Source organism: Ranitomeya imitator, chromosome 1, assembly GCF_032444005.1.
Source record: "Ranitomeya imitator isolate aRanImi1 chromosome 1, aRanImi1.pri, whole genome shotgun sequence".
NCBI lineage: Eukaryota > Metazoa > Chordata > Amphibia > Anura > Dendrobatidae > Ranitomeya > Ranitomeya imitator.
Window position 1 is genome coordinate 100563724 of NC_091282.1, and position 14092 is coordinate 100577815.

The following is a 14092-nucleotide window of genomic DNA, read 5'->3' on the forward strand; positions in this document are numbered from 1 at the left end:
GTTTCTGACTGACTGATCACTGAAACGAGAGTAGCCTGTCAGGCAAACACATGAGGTAGGCACCTGGTGTAAAATAGGAGGGGAGGGCAGGAGAGCTGCAAGTGCAGTGTCCCCCCACCCTGAAGCACTTGCAGCTCATTTGCATACAATATCAATGCTTGATTTCTCAGTAATAGCCAAACAGATTTCTGCTATCAAAATATGTCTGGAGCCCAGTAAGCGGGCTCTCCAGTGCATGTATGGCCTCCATGTCATTTATTGTCCATGGTACTCCCAGAGAAAGCCGACCACAGCGCTCAGCTATTTCCCACAGTGCCATAGGATGGAGGTCGAGCATGCTTTGCAGAGGTCTGTTCTTGCGAATGTTGGGGGTCCCAGCAGTCAGACCCCAGCGATCAGTAAGTTTTCACCTATTCTATAGATAGGGGTATCACTTAATATCTTGGGAATAACCCTTTAATCATGAAACATAACATCCTGTCCACTATTCCGACCATTCTATTGTCGGTTTACCAAGCGATGATCCAGTATGCTTCACTATCCAGCAACTTGCAGCTATGGCCGCCTCCCAGGCACATCTGTTGACTCTTACAAATATGAAAAAATAAGGCTCGAATTGACCAAATGTGTGTCCTTTAAACACGTTTACATTTTGTAGAAAATTTGTGTAAATTTCAAGAACAGAAGAACATCATTTTAGACAGCAGAGTAATTATCAATGGGCAAATTATAAAACCTTAGTGTGACATCCTTCCTACTCCTGTGTGTGTCGCCGTCAGTTCCACTTCTCTTGTGTCATTATATCAGTGCTTGAGATGCAGGTGTCGGCTCAAGAGTTTATTACTTTGAAACGAATTCTGGAAATGAATCCTGTTTGATGTCACAATATTTTCAGCTCTCGTCTTCACTTATAAAATTTCTTATTTTAATGGGGTTGAAAGTTGTTTTTTGAAAATAAAACAGGATTTTCAAGCCTCATACATTTGTCTTCTATGGGACTCTAGGGGCATGCTCTGTGAAATGCGCAGAAGTCATTGAATAGGAATTTGGCAGGAAAAAAAATGAGCTTTTGCCACTTTTTCTTACCATGAATGTATTACATCAAGAAAGGGAATCTGAGAATGTCATAAAATTCACTGTGATAAGCACTTGGACATCGGTGTTCTGCTTACACCATGGTATGGTCATGTGTTACCTCCGTGGACATCCCTATGACGGTATAAAGGTAGGGTTTCCTCTTGTATGCCACGAACAGTTATGATATTCAAGGGGTTAACCAACACAGATTTCTATTTTTGTTGTAAAAATGTTGGCCCCTTTAACTTTATTTTCACAAACATATTGAGGATATGATTGTGTGGCAATTGCTGCAATTATTAGTGACTACATCCTCATGGACAACCGGCTCTCTGCTGCCTAACTGCGGGGAGCCAGCTGTCAATAAGCATGATGTTGGCAGTCATATTCCTTTGACAGAGTAACACTACCGGTCAATCCCACCAAGGACAACATCTGCAAAGAGTTTGTATGTTCTCCCCATGTTTGCGTGGGTTTCCTCCGGGTTCTCTGGTTTCCTCCCACATTCCACATTCCAAAGACATACTGATAGGGAATTTACCGTTGATTGTGGGACAGTGCCGATAATGTATGTAACGTGCTGTGGAATTAATGGTGCTATATAAGTGAGTAAAATAAATAAATACAAAAATAAATAAGAAGAGTTGCTCTGTTGACGTGGAGAGGTACCTACCTGTTAGTTTTTAGGTTTCCATACATTAGTTGTAGCCTCCAGTTACACTAAGCTTGAGCTTCACACAAGTGATTCCAAAGTGTTACATCCGATGTCTATAGCTGGATCACAAAGAACATAATGCATTATTTTTTTGCCTGTTTGTAGGACCAATCCGCCACAAAAACTGATGCGCCTGGTATTTGGGGATGATCAGCGCTCATAACGAGCTATAGGGTCACTTCTGCCATCAGTTTTCATCTGGTATTTCTGTTCCATTTTAGACGAAAAAACACCTTGACGGTCTTATAGATGGAAATAAGCTTCTGCATTGGAAAGTCCAATCTGCAAACAGTGAATTTCAGAAGTTTTTTGGGTGAAGCTTGACACCATTTAAAAAAAAATGTAGAAATGTTGGAAATAGGTTTGCACGTGCCCATGCAATCCATCTGTAGAAGGAAAGCTCCATTTTCAGAAACCAGAGCATTGGATAATTGCTGATATTTACAACGATAAAGCTGAGGATAGGCAGCTTGGATTGGAGTCCTAAATGAAAAGCTGACGGTACCTGCACTTTAATCTCTAGAATATTGGGAGCAATTTTGCAGATTGATAAAATGAGTCTTGCTGTGTTCATGATGAATTGGAGAAGATGCCGTCGGTGAAGGGGAAAACCAATTACACTGGGGTTGGTATCAGCCGAGGTACAATATGAACGGCTCGGAGCGTTGGCCTCATATTGGTGCTTTTATCAGGTGAAATTTCAATTGTTTGAAGCAGATTATTAGCTTTGTCTTTGCAGGGGAGTCTGAGAATTTGAAATGAGCAACACAGACCTATGTTATTCCATACCAAAATCTATCGCCATTCATATCATGGATGTAATTCAGTTAATTAAAAATGTTTCCTTTGGAGTTTTCTTTTGTTATATAACCTAGGTAACGTATTTGCTATGTTCTGATAATCCATTCCCCGAGAGATTGCCCCAAACATATCATGTCATTGTTACATTGTAACATTATTATAGGTTGAAAAGTAAAACCTTTCGTAAACTTCACTATTTAATCAAAAGGAAGGCAAAGCATGAACCCTGTGGGCAATTGTGGGGCATCTTACCTTGTTGGGTGGGATTCATATTTTGCAATACAGTAGACATAAAAGTAAGGAGCATTATTTGAAAAGATCTGCAGCTAATACTGTGAAGCAGCCCGGGCTTCTTTGGCCTCACTCACAGTTTCCAAGGTGCCCACCCAATGCATGCACAATGGGGTACATGATAAATTGTTTAAGTCCTGGGAGGCAGGAAGCCAGTTACACCTTTTGCACATTTATCGTTCATTTACTTGCTAAATGCAAAGTTAGGCAACTTTTATAATAGTTAAAATTAAAATGTTTCTACCGTATTCGTCCTGTATCTAGATCAGTCGTTTTGCAAAACTGATACAAATCTGTCAGAGCTCCTGACTACTTTATCTGCTTCACCGTTCCTCCCTCAGTGTTAGGCCTCTTTCACACGTCAGTGTCTCCGGTACGTGTACTGACACTGACACACGTAGACCCATTCAAATGAATGGGTGTATGCACATGTCTCCGTGTTTTCACAGACCGTGTGTCCGTGTGCAAAACACGGAGACATGTCCGCTTTTCTCCGGCAGCACGTACCGCAATACGTCCCACACACGTGCACATGGAGAACAGTGTGCACTCTTCTCCGTGTGCACGTACCACCCGCAGGAGAGACAGCGCTACAGTAAGCGCTGTCCCCACTGCGTGTGGTGCTGAAGCCGGCATTCATTCCTTCTCCCCAGTAGCATTCGCTGGAGAGAAGGAATGAAAAATCAAGGTGTTTTTTTGTTGTTGTTTGTGTTCAAAATAAAGTTTGGGGTCACCTCCCGCCTCCCATCCCCTGTGCGCCCGCCCGCTTGTCGTTCCTACGATGTATGCTCTCAGCGCCGGCAGCAGGTCCTGTGTGAGCGGTCACGTGGTACCGCTCATTACAGTGATGAATATGCGCATATTCATAAGGATGAAGATGTGTCCTTTTTTTCTGAGTGAAAATTGTATTATTATTATTTTTTGTACAGTTTTGGGAACTTAGCCTTATGGAGAGCAGAAAATACAGGCTGTAGACAAGGAGAAAAACACATGCAAAGGAATTTAGTGCAGTATTGGAATGAGGCTGTTACATGAAAAAAGAGAAGATCTCAGCACCCAATATACACACACACACAGACCTCACATCCAGCCTGTATTACTAGAAGGGAAACTCCCATACGAGAAATATGTAAAATCTGAAACTTGGATCAGACTTTTATGAAATTAAAAAGTTTGACGGTTTATAGCACAGCACCTACAACCCATGCATATTAAGAGCCACCTGCTTCATTGTCAGGTTTCATCCATTACTGCATCCATTTTTCTGCGTACAAGTGTAACCAGACCTTTACTGCCTAATGATGCACATATTGTATAGAAATAAAAAATGATTTAGAAAAACAGAATACATGAGGCCTATGGACCATTTGTTTGTCAAAATGTGAGAAGAGCGGAGAATGCTGAGTAATCGATGCACCCATGTACTGAGTGCATGCCACCAGCAGAATTGCATAAATTCCGTGCATTATATGAAGAAAGCTAAGGCCCTATAGTATGCATTATTGTTTGAAATCTATGTGGGCATAGCTTCCATTTATGCTAACAATGCTTATAGATTCTGATGACATTTACAGTTTAAATTCTACCAGTGTGTTAAGGCCTAAAACATTGAATTCTCCACACACTGACGTATCCCAAGCCTATGTTTAACCCTTTAATCACTACCTATATGCCTTTGTATGGCAGTCATTAAATGGCCTTATTCCAAAGTATAGCGGTATCACCTATATATTAGTAGCTTTATTTAATTTGACTCGATTACATAGCGTCCTTCATTCCACAGCGCTTCATGGACATTATCACAATTGTCGCCATTGGGCCTCACAATCCAGGTTTCCTATCAGTATGTCTTTGGAATGTGGGAGGAAACCAGAGAACCCAGAGGAAACCCACGCAAACACGGGGAGAACATGCAACCTCCTTGCAGATGTTGTACTTGGTGGGATTTAAATCAAGGGCTCCAGCGCTGCAAGGCTGCAGTGCTAACCACTGAGCCACCATCCTGCCTGACACCATGCTGCATTGGCCATGATTGGCGTTAGGGCCAATTGTTGCCATTTAACGCCTTAAGTTCCGATGGCAGCATCTAGATATGTTGAAGCATTTCTTTCAGCGTTATTGGTAATTACTACAAAAGTGATGCCGTATTTGATATATGGAGCTAGGTAATCTAGGCTAAAATTGGCTGTGTCATTAAGAGGATGATGTGTAAGTCTTTTGCAGGAGGACTGTTTCTGATCCTTTGATGAATGCCATCCATCACCAAAAGGATCCCTGCCAGTCCCCCATCATATTGCTCCCTGGGTCCACTAGACAAAGACCGAGCCTTCGATTTCAGTGGGGACATCATTTGACAGCTGCACCAATCACTGGCTACATCAGTGAACAACGCAGTATCACAGCAGCCAATGACTGGCTGCAGCGGTCACATGATCATACGACAAGAATCAGATGGATATGATTGCTGTCCGATAAGCATTTTACAGTAGAAGATAACTGGCCTCAACAGTGATGTTATTTTGAGGTGACCTTGGAATGCCTCGACTACAAATGACATCAACCGGCCTCTGCTTTGCTTCGGGCTGCACTTTTATAGAGCGCTGAAGAGAAAAAGGGAGAAGAGAAGTGAAGAGGCTGGAAATACTCATCCAGCATAAAGTACCTTTGGATAAATCAATAATACATTGAAGTACATAAAACTTTGTGAAATATCTTCTTTTCCAGTTTTCAAACCATTGAGTTTTTGATGAGGATTTTTCTGCTAGAAAAAAAACTGCCTTGGAAACCAGAAGCTGATTTTAGTGCTTTTATTTCTAAATTCATTTTTAGGGCAGTTTCCTGGCATAGGGTTGTTTTTTCTGTCCTAATTGATTCAGTGTCCAAATTTGGAACTCTAAGATGACATGTTGCTTTTTCTATTAGTGCAGCTTCCCTCGCAGATTTACCTGCTCTTCTGTCCATAAAATGGCCGCTGATAGAGGAGAATGTGACCAGACCTGTTTATCAGTCTCCTCTAATAGAAAGGCAGCATTCCCATGTGTGGTGTTTTATAATTGGAGGAGGCTGATAGAGAGGTCAAGTCACATGCTCCTCTATTAGCAGCCATTGTAAGGTCAGAAGATCTCTCCAGTATATAAGAAAAACTGCACTAACAAGATAAAGTGTCCAACATCTTTTATTTAGCAAAAAACCCATGTAGAGTCAGCATAAATTCTACCCAGGAGTTGGGGGAGTGCTTTAGGAGAATCACTATGTTAGTGCGTGAACATTAGGAGCAGGGGCATCTGATTGGCTCAAAACAGGAAAAACACACCCACTTGGCAATCCAGGAAGGAATGAAAAAGACAACAACATGTAGTTTAGGTATATTTCTGTCAACACTACATCTACATGTACATGCACCTACTGGAAAAGAATTATTTGCAGTGACAGATACCGTTTAAGGCCTCCTTCACATGTCCTGATAAAGCGAGTACTGGTGTTATCCATGTACGTGATTTGTGTGCCATCTGTGTGTAGCATACTGGAATAAAATGCACAATAGAAATGACAGATGTTTAAGTGTTAAAGATTGACAAAGATAGAGATAGATATTGTGTGGATAGATAGCTATGGGGTAGATAGCTAGATAGACATCCGTGAGATATATTTAGTGCTTTGTGTGTTGTTGTGTACTTTACTTGTATTAAGCTAATGAATAAATAAATAAAAAAACAATGTGGGTATACCCCTATTTTTGAGAACCAGCAAAGTTAAAACAGACAGATGTGGGCTTATACTATCAGGCTGGGAAGGTCCATGTTGTTGGGCCCTACCCATCCTACAAAAATCTCAGCTGCTCCAGAAGTGTCGCATCACACTAGATATGCCAGTACTCCAGAAATGGATACGTGAAAAACATTGAAAGAGAGAAATACAAACAGGAGACTTTCCCTCGTTCACCAATTTATTTGAAAAAAATATTCCCACGCGGGTCCAACACTGTTCAGTGTTCCCCAAAACCAGCCTTGGTGACTGTGAATAGCAGTAAAGTTACTACTATTCACAGTCGCTGGGTCTCGCTGAGCGGAGCATGAGCCAGCCTACAGCTGCTTTACCTTTGCTGGTTATCATGACCTCCATATAATTTTTTAAATTTATTTATTTGTTTAATACAAGTACATTACTCTACAGACACAAGGCACTATTTATATATCTCACGGATTTCCATATGTTTATCTCATATCTAGCTTTTTCTTTGACACTTAAACATCTGTCGTTTCTATTCTGCATTCTATTCGGGTATGTCTGACACGGATGTCACACTTTGTCATCTGTTTGCGAGACATATTAACATTCATGCTGCCGTAAAGAGTGGGCATGTCTATGTGTGGGGAACACGGTCCATGTAAACTAACGGACACGTGCGCAGCCCCATAGATTATAATGGGTGTGCATGTGTACATGTGAAAACTTTCACCACACGTACCAGAGACACTAACGTGTGAAGGAGGCCTAAAGAGTAGCCGTCAATTTATTATTTTTCATAACTCAATAGTTCAAATAAAAATAAGCAACTTTTCTAGAAACCTTCCCTACTATGTCACCTAAACTGATCTTTCATCCTCTAAATTCATAGCTAATATCTGTATTCAGCGTATACAGATTTCCACATTACTGAGATAGATGAGTTTGTGCTCATAAAGTTCTATGGAGAACACAAAATGTCTGTGTCTGCTGCTAGCTCCTACCCAGTTGTCATCCATCTCAGTGATGGATGAAATCTGTCTTCACTGAAAATAGATTTTACCCTTAAATTGTGTGTAAAAGATCAATCCAGAAGGAGAAAAAGCAGAATTCTCTGATAGGATTTATTGCCAAGTTTCTAATTTTCATGTGTACATAGTACTACTAAAAAAAAATGTGTTTAATTATATAATCGTTTCCTTTATACTAATAGAGACCTCTTAAATGTAGGTTCAGCCTGTGATCCGGATCAATATTAATAATCCACAGAACAAACACTAATTACTTTTTCCTTCTTGAACAATTCATGGAATAAAATGTAAAACGAAGGTTATACCTTACTTTATTTAAACTCAAGCTTGGACTGACCGGTTTGATATTTTTCCATTCTATCATTCATTCCTTGGTATCATAAGCTTCATGGTAACACTTCACTTTATAGTTTTTGTTTTCTTGAAAACCTCAATTATCACCTCCTGTCTCTTGCTGGACATGTCTGTGTTTTGTGTCTTTCCCTTTTCTTTTTAGTAGCTGACAGTCACTATAACTTTGTTCCATGTCTTCTTCCTTCACCTCTGGTCTGATAATTCTCAGGTTTTTTTTTCTTCCATCCATCCCATATTAATACTTTATAGCTCCATCCTACCATATCTCTGTAATCCAATTTTCACATTGTACTCATTCTAATTACTTCATTTCTTTTTGCTCTGCTGTTACATGACATTTTTACATTAATTACACAACCGAACCTAAAAGCTCTCAAGAAGCTCAACCCGTTGTCTACTTATGAAATGATTTAATAAATGGAAGAATGCAGCATGGTGGTCTAATGTCTAGCAGTCTCATAAAAAGTGAATTGTGAATATTATCTCTTATAGTCGTTACTGATGACATTATATTTCAGAGTGTAAAGCTATCCATGGACAGGAGAGAACTGCCTCCCGAATGATGGGTTTGTCACCATCTACGTTTCTAACATAAGCTTTCCCATCTAGTCCACCAAAATAGCCATGTTCTTTTTCTGGCGGTCTATCTGGCTCCACTTATATTAAGGGTAACAATAGGACTAGATGAAATGTAACTTGACTATTTTACCCTCAAAGTATTCTACCACTCAACATAAACATGAGATTGCCAACAGACATCTATTATATGTGACGAGACATATTTTCCATGGGGTAAGGCCACATTCATACATCTGTGTGTCACGATCTGAGCACATCCTGTGATTCACGGACCGGCCATGGGTCTCCAGACCCGAACTCTTCTCATGAGAATGTCAAGCTCATGTCAGGAGGTCTTGGGTCAATATTTGGATCGTCGCTCATGGATGTGTGAGCGTCTATCATCATTTCTATTCATCCGATATAGGGTGCTAAACGCCTCAGTTCACCATATATAGTTGGCAGAAGTGAATTTCTAGTTTGCAGTGAAATTGGACAGATGATAATTTTTTAAAACGTGTCCATTTAAAAAAATATGTATTTCATGCTATGCTAATTATATAAAACTACCATCCTAATAAGGGTAATGCTCTGAAATGCCCCCATTTGGAATGGAGTAATAGCCACGCATGCAGTCTACCTGTCAACTCATTCTGTATAGGACTGCCTGAGATAGCTGGGCAGAGCGCTTGGCTCTGTCTGACACCACTACAAAGAGTGAATGATGCTTTGGTGTGCATGAACTCCATTATTACAGGGGCATTTCCTGTGGAAAGTTGATAATTTTTAATGACGGGCATCACATTTGCTCCACAGTCCACTCTGTATGAGACTTGTGGAGATTGCTAAGCAGAGCCCTTGACTTTTTTGGCAATCACATAGAGTATGAATGGAGCTGTGTCAAACATACGCTGCATGACTGTGGCAATATTTCCTGTGGTTACGTAATAACTTTCATTGTTGGGAATAATTCTTTAAATGATGAAGCAACTAAATACCTGTCTTGTGAAAGGGGCTGTTCAGAATTAGTTAGCGAGACTACTCTTGTGCATTAAATTGAATTGGGTTGAACTATATTACCTAACACAACCTATGGAAAAAGTAACTTTGTTTTAGGGGTAAAGAAGAACCTTTTTTCTAACCTTGGACAAGTACCTTCCCAGCCACCTGATCACTAGGAGTGTCACGACCCACAAGGGTTGGACCAGCGGATGGCACAACAAACACCAACAACAGGGATAGAAAAAGGGGAAGGAAGGCCCTAACAATAGGGAACAAGAGATGGGGCACCTCCTAACACAGCATGTGCCTATCCCTAAGCTCCCCTAATGCCCTATTTGTGTCCTCCTGCCCGCCACTCTTGCGTGCCTCGTTCCCGTCACCTCACTATACCCTAGCTAGTGCACTGGCCGGCAAGGATGCTAGCCTACAGATGGTGTAAACACGGGGTAGTGACAAGCACGAGACAGACAAAGACAAGGAATAAGCCAACTTAGCTTTCAAACTGCTGCTGCAAGCTCCACACAGCAGAGCATTCGGAACCAGAACCTCAAGCAGCTGATTCACGCTGACACGAGAGAGCTCCACACTCATAGGCTGGTCTCCAGAGAAAAACTCTATCACCAAGTCAGCTGATGCGTCAGGTGACTATTTAAAGGATAGTAGGAGTGGTCACCACCCACATCAGCTGACCAGCAAAGCAGCAGCTGCCAGCAAGGCAAACTGACATTAACCCTTGCTGGCCTGAAAGGAAAAAAGTTACATTTACCGTATTTTTTGGACTATAAGACACACTTTTTTCCTCACAAATGTGGAGGAAAATGGGGGGTGCATCTTATAGTCTGGATATATTGGCTCTGGCTGTGGTGGGGAGGTGGGGGAGCAGTATCAGAGGAGCACCGGGTCACAGAGGCAGGAGCCGGCGGCTCCGGGCTAACTCCTGTGCCCGCTGCTAAAGAGAAATGAATATGCACTGCATTCCACGCCCATGGGAGTGGAGGGCAATGAATATTAATTTCATCCTGGTATGATTGATTGGCCCCATCCCGTTGCTCGTATGATTGGCCCCCATCCAGTTCCTGGTATACATGGCCCTATCAGAAAATATTTAAAAAAAATACACATTACACTCAACTACACAGCGCTCCCTCGCAGCATCCTGCTCCGGTGCCAGCAGCTACTTAATGCTTGTAAGCAGCGCATGGCAGGGACGTCATGCGCTGCTCACAAACAGAGCCCAGCTGCTGGAATACTCACCGGGACCGTTCAGCGCAGAGAGTGGTGAGTATCCATTCCTCTTCAGTAGCGCGCACTGTCAGCCGCCTGCTTCTTGTTGCTGCGGCAGTCACGTGTGCCGATACTTAAGAGAAATGAATATTTAGAATATTCATTTCTCTTATGTATCGGCACATGTGACCGCCGACAGGAAGAGAAGAGAGCCTAATGTAGGGAAATACTTTTTTATTAGATTTATGAGCATATAGTATAAAAACTACAATAATTGATAACGTTGTTTGTGTATCATATCTTGCTTTCCCTTGAACAAAGCAAAAATATTAACTATTGTCAGCAGTAACACAAGTGTCCAGGACAAATTTGGTTCTATGCTGTGTCAGAAAACAAAAGAAGACTCGTAATGTCCATTATGTTCTAGCCACATCTGAGCTTCACCGAGAATCTTCTAAGCTGAGTAATCAAATCATGGAGTCAACCAAAGCAGATGGAAAATGCAGCTCAGTTTGGTTTTTTCCATGTTTGGGGAAGTAAAACAGATATTTTATCCTTTACTTTATGACTTTTCTCTCTTCAGAGAGTAGTAAAGAGAACCTGTCACCAGGTTTTCCCAATATAAATTACGGCCAACACCTTTAATTCCTCTTGTATAGTATTCTAGCAAGCTGTATAAGTGCCAACCTCCCTCTGTATAGCCCCAAAAAATTCCTTTTATAATCCCCTCATATGGTCTGTCCAGTACAATGGATATTGCTGGTCTTGCTCCAGCATCTCCTCAATCCCTGCAATCTCCGTCCTCCTGCTTCCTTCATGTGGATGACCCATCCTACGTCATCCACACAGTGTCCTCAATCACTCTTCTGGCAGATGTAGAGCACTCTATCCTGCTGAGAACAGAACAAAGTACTGTAATGCGCATGTGCCAGCTTTACAACCGAGTTATTGGCGCTCTTTGGCCCTTCCCGGTGAATGCACATTACAGTTCTTTGTTCTGACCTCAGCAGGGTAGAGAGAAGTACGCCTGCGCACAAGCTTGTTTTGGATGATTTCGGACTAGTCATGGTCATTGTGGATGATATAGGATGGGTCATCCACATGAACCCAGAAACGAGGATGGCGATTGCGAAGAGATAGAAGGCATCAAAGCAAGACCAGTGACGCCCATCGGACCAGACAATGTTGTATTAGCGGATTGTAGAATGTAATTTAGGGGATATACAGAGGGAATTGGAGGCTTGTAAACATACTGCTAGATTGCTGTTGAAGAGGCATTAAAGGTAAAGGCCGTAGTTTTATTGGGGAAAAACGGGTAACATGTTCTCTTTAAACATCCATAACGAAAGGCTTCTAGCAGAGAGAATGGCTCACGAGAGAATAGCTTTTAATGCAATTGAACATGGAGATTTTTTATATTCAAAGTATAAGCACAGAGGAATTGGTGGACAAAAATGAACATTTTATGATTCAGACTATACATTGATGTCTATCTGTGTTTTGTTTTGCGTATAACATGATTAATTCATAGTAGAAAGTATCTAGGCTTCTAGTAACTTTTACTTCATGATTAACTTGAACAAAAAGACTTAATAGAACAAGTCAAGGACCTGTGGATCTCCCGAGTTTTGGTTGGAGGTCTTACCTTCTAGCTGGAGCTTCTTCTTTATCAATAGCCAGTAACACAGTTTTGCCATTGTACCATAACACAGCTAAACATAGAAGTAGTGTATTAGTAAAACCTGCATAAAATGTATTAAATTTCATTCCGATGAAGAAACTGAAGGTCATTCCTGGCCTGAGGAAAATATATCTGATGAGCGAGGCCAATGTGCGTATATTTGGTGTGCACCGAATACAGATGCCTCTCCGCACTTTCCAGGGGATAATCCGCGTGTCACATGCGATGTCGTCCCACTCCTGACATTCTTTTGAGGAATTATTAAGTAGATGAAAAACAGTTGATTAAACAATGCTTAATTATTTTAATTAAATTCAATCCTCTCTTGATAATGTGAGTGGAGTGTTTTATTAATTCCAATTACGGAGGCTTATAAATGGCTTTCGTTTTGCAAAATGAGGGAAGGTAATGATCCATATAAATTAGAGTGAGAGAACATTTTTATCATTTATTAATGTATTTTGTATATTTGTATCTATCGTATATTGCTACCTGTGGTGGAGATCAGCATCTGATGATCAGGAAATTTCCTTTTTCTACCCTTTGTTCCTATCTCTTACCCTCCCCTACCAGGAAAAAAGTGGGAAATTAATATCCATTTGTTCAACTTTTCTTGTCTGCTAACATTTTCAATGTGTTCTTCGCCACTTATCATTCTCCAATCGGGGAGTTGTGTGGCGTAAAACACACCACAGCTTGTCATGATTTAGATGAACTGTGACGCTACACCCCCATTCCTGCACCATCCCATTCCAGCTTTGCCCATTTTGGCAAAATTAGTGTCAAGACTTTTTTTCACAACTCTGTGTTGGGCAAAAATGCTGCAAATTTTTAAAGAAATAAACGCCATAACATAATCATCAGGCATGAGTGGATTGATTTTTTGGGGACCTTGGTCCAGCGTCCAGGTCAGTGGTAAGTGGCAGCTAGACAAGAGACCAGTGTATCTCTTTCCTTTTCATTAGCCACGGCTGGCGCAACGTCATCTGTACGTCATGTCACACAGATGATATCGTTCCAGCCTTGAAAAATCAAATGAGACTTCGGAAGGTAAGAGATTCATGGGCCAGGTGCAGATGACCTGCATGCTGAATAGGAGTCCCACGATCTGCTCATCTCTAGTAATCACTTTTGATGAATAAGTGCCCATGGTCTTCTTTCATAGTGCACATGCCCACCCACGTTAGCCCTCATTTTTAATGCCAAGTTTTCACTCATTGTGATTATAGATCATGAGCACTTCTAGTTTAGTATATTATTCGGTTTAAATTCCCTTTATCTTTTGCTTTAGTAGTCTTCCCAGATAAACAGATGAAGCAAAGATTATTGTGAACCAGAATTCACCATATTGATAACTTTTCCACGAATATTATTTCACTTAAGAGGATCAAGATAACAGTGCAAAAGCCATTAACCGATGTCACATTAGATGTTGGATTACATGTTTTTTTCTGTGCAATGAGACCCCAGTGCTGTTATCTGAGTCATGTTAACCTTTGCTAAGATCTGTTTGCAGCCCACTTATTAATAACTGAGATTAAATGTCACCTTTGATCAGAAATTCTTCTGCCTGTGATGCTGATTTCACTCATGATTTGGATAATTTTTCTATTCTTTCGATCCAAATCATCA

At 41.0% G+C, this 14092-nt stretch overlaps 1 protein-coding gene across 3 annotated transcripts in view; it reads left to right on the top strand.

Annotated features, from left to right (window-relative positions):
* IPO11 (importin 11) overlaps window positions 1–14092 on the top strand; it is a 628234-nt gene that overhangs the window by 582939 nt on the left and 31203 nt on the right. The window lies entirely within an intron of this gene.